Here is a 3796-nt window from a genome sequence, read left to right as displayed (position 1 = left end):
AGAAATCACATGTTCATTTTCTTTTTTCAAATCTGAGATCACATCTTTTGAAACAAGCCAATGTTCTCTGATTTCTAAGAAACCTTCATAAGCCTATTTCAAAAACAATGAAACCACGTTAACATCGTCGTGCCAAATAAAGTATGTATTCACATGATAAACTGAAAAAACGTTACCTCTTTCCCTAGGCCAAATGTTTTGTTTCTAGCTCTTCTTTAGAAAGATTTTTCCATTTTCGTTCAGAATTCGTATTTGGACCCTCTTGCTGACATTTTTTCTATCGTTTCACGAATCTACGTAATGGAATTTCTTCTGACTGATTGTCTTCTTCTTCAATCAATTTAACATGGCAGGAACCAAAATCAGGTTTCATAGAATTGGAGACTGAAGCAGGTAAAACAGAAGTCTGTAAAGGCATTAACAATTATGACTTGGAATCACTGCTTGATCCTCCTTTATACAGAACTTTGGAATCAAGTCTTCGAATAAATTTCATCAAGTTTTTGGGAGCCATTACTACAATGAAAAAATAATATCATCAAATAAATAAAAATAGAGAAAACAGACAATCATTCAACTTAATAGAAATTGTAAGTCTTTGTTATTACTTGGAAGACATTTATTCTTCCTGATATGTGATAGAGACACAAATTAAAACAACAATATCTCAGACGTGCTACAGAGAATACCAAAACCTTGACAACTGTTCCGAAAAATAAATAGATAATTACACGATAACAATGATGGTAACTTCTGAAGCATTTGTACCACTGGCATTTCATAACATCAATTCATAAATCAACAACAGTATTACTATATACACTAAATACAAGATAATAAACAAAATCGTAATGAGAAAAACACCAATTCCAGCAGTAGATTTACCAAGAAAATAGTGTGCAACACGACTACCAAGACAACAAATGAACAACCTGACCTAAACAAACAAAATCATAGTAAGAAAGACACCAATTTCAGTAGTAAACTTATCGATAAAGTAATCTGCAACACGACTACTAGAGAAACTAATAAACAACCTGAGCATAACAAATTATCAGCACAACCATCTAACAACAACTTCTTATAACAATAATAACAAATCTCAGAACTCCGTAACAATAACATGCACTTTAATCAAAGTTAAAATTGATGACAAATTAATTAGACCAATGTAAAATAAAAAACGACATTGTCACTGTAACTAAAGAAAATTTACTTTACTTATCTCAACTTCAGTCAATGAGAAAGACGGACGAGGAAAACGTGACAAACGGACTGGGACAAATGCCTTTAAAGCTAAAACTGATAGAGAAAACCCTAAATCCCCAAATTTACTTCAAGTAAAATACTAAATATTAAATCCTCATGTTTTCTTTAAGTATCAACAACATTTTTTGTCATTGACGAATTTTACAAAGCCAAAACGACAATGCATAGTAAAACTTTAATATTACCACTTCAGCCGAACAATGTCACTATAATTTATCATCAAAGTATAAAAGAAGTGAAACTCAAAGATTCCTTCAAAATCTCACTATCAAATACTAAACCTGACAATAGGAGTGAATTTCACAATAACAATTACAAAATAAATAACATGAATTGAAATATATAAAATACTCAATTGCGTATTAGTTTGAAACCACTTCATTTTGAAATAACATTAATGAACAACAAAAGATCAATTTGAAACAACATAAAGTGAAATTTTAACATATGTACATAATTATACAGATAGATAATACTTTTCCCATGGGAGAAGATCATCATGCAAGTATTACAATGTTGATGACCTAAAACGAAAGCATTAGGAGGATGACAACGTAAAACACAGCGGACCAATTTTATACCTAAAATACAATGGACCAATTTTATATATGCTTATTCAACAATATATTATCTATATATTACATACAAGCAAAACAAAATGTTAAAATTACAGTCTCCATAGTGTCCTAATCAAAGAGCAGGAGACCTCGCCTCATCCATTTTCCATAGACCTTCCTCATACTTGTACCACCTCATAAAGCCTTCATCACTTTGAGTACGTTGGCACATGATGCACGAGTGCTCAGTACAAGTTAAGAACTCACGTAATCGAGCAGCCTTCTCCAAGATAATTTTATCTAGCTTCTTAATAATTTTTTTGGGCATCAGTGGAGGAAGAAGTGGACCTTTTATAAGAAGACTATGTGATATATTGAGGACTTCCAGATTTGGTAGGTCATCTAATATAAGCAATAAGGCATCTTTAACTATCACTGAGCATCTCAAGCTCAAAACCTTCAAATTTGGAAGAAATTTGACTATCGTAGAAGCAAAGAGAACATCAAAAGGACCCATGACCTTGAGTTCACTGAAGTTCTTGCAATTTAGGGCCATTTACTCTATAAGATAAGGTGGATTTACTATATTAGGCATTGTCAGGGATTCAAGAGATCTCTATGTACGAATGGCCTTGCAAATTACATCCTTCTTTATTTTGTTCCAAGCTAGCATAACGAGACGCCTCAGATGGGGGCACCTGCAAACAACAATATATGGTGTGTTACTTCCCAATTCACTGTACCAAAAAGAAAATTAAAGGTGATGATCACTGGTACCAAAGGCAATGCCAAAGACTCAGTCAATAAACAACGAGAATAAAAAAAAACAAAATTACCTTCCAGCAAGGTTTTAAACAGAAACATAAAAAAATTACCTTTCAGCAATATAAGTAAATTGTTCGTCCCTTGCACACAAATTGAAGTGAAAAATCAAGGTTCTTATCTGTCCTCGGCTGAGACTCAACGAAATTTTCAACAAACGAGTCAAGGCCTTATCAAAACACTCATCCACATAAACATATGGCTCTAGTGGGATTTTGATAAAATTTGATCTCAACATTGACAAATCAAGAGTTTTCCAAAGCAGAGGATCACAGCAAGCTGAACGCCATGAATTACAAACGTGAATAATGCCTGAAGTCAACTGGAAAACATCAAAACACAAGAAGATTTTCACCAATAAGTCAGTGTCTAGATCCTCCCATCTTCTTACAACAGAGGCACCCTCTTTCATTTGACCAATTGCCGAATTATCTCATAGAACTTTCAGAGCATCAGACACCTGCATAAGATATGCACATAATTCATGTACAATGCACAAAATATCATCCAATACATTAATTTAAAAAGATTCATATTAATCAAATGTATCAAATACTTAATATACCTACGTAGAGATATAGATGAATGCAAACCGTTTACACTTAAGATAAATTAATACTTAACATTAAATGATTATAAACAAAAAAGTTTATATTTGTTGACTAGAATAATCAATTTTTCTCGGTAGAATAAAAAATGAAGCAACGATATCTGATATATATAACAAAATCAAATAATTAATGTTCAATAAAATAAAAATACCATCATTAATTTACAAAAATACTAAAAACGAGATTAAAAAATAACAACACTAATTCTCATTAATAATTAACACGATAATATCTACCAAATCCAAACACACAGAAAACTGTTCGCTATCCAATATCTACACAAAAATTATATAAACCACTAAGACCATAACAACTTTATAATTTCAATATACTTACACAAAAGAAAATGCCACTAGAACAGCATGATTCCTTACAAAAGAACAAAAACACAACCCACAAACCTGTTACAATTACTATCACAAATATTGCAACGAATCATTGCAAAAGCAATTCAGAATAACAACACCACTCTTCAAGCAATACGATTAACGAAAGTTATACTAATATCATCATGTTTCGTTAATATGTTGATTTCAT

The 3796-nt window shown here is 31.7% G+C and overlaps 1 pseudogene; it reads right to left on the bottom strand.

Annotated features, from left to right (window-relative positions):
- Nucleotides 1-1959: 1959 nt before the first annotated feature.
- LOC116141331 lies at nucleotides 1960-3060 on the bottom strand (annotated as a pseudogene).
- Between the last annotated feature and the right edge of the window lie 736 nt (nucleotides 3061-3796).

This window comes from Pistacia vera, unplaced genomic scaffold, assembly GCF_008641045.1.
Source record: "Pistacia vera cultivar Batoury unplaced genomic scaffold, PisVer_v2 Contig398, whole genome shotgun sequence".
Taxonomy (NCBI): domain Eukaryota; kingdom Viridiplantae; phylum Streptophyta; class Magnoliopsida; order Sapindales; family Anacardiaceae; genus Pistacia; species Pistacia vera.
This window is presented reverse-complemented; position numbering and strand designations above follow the sequence as displayed.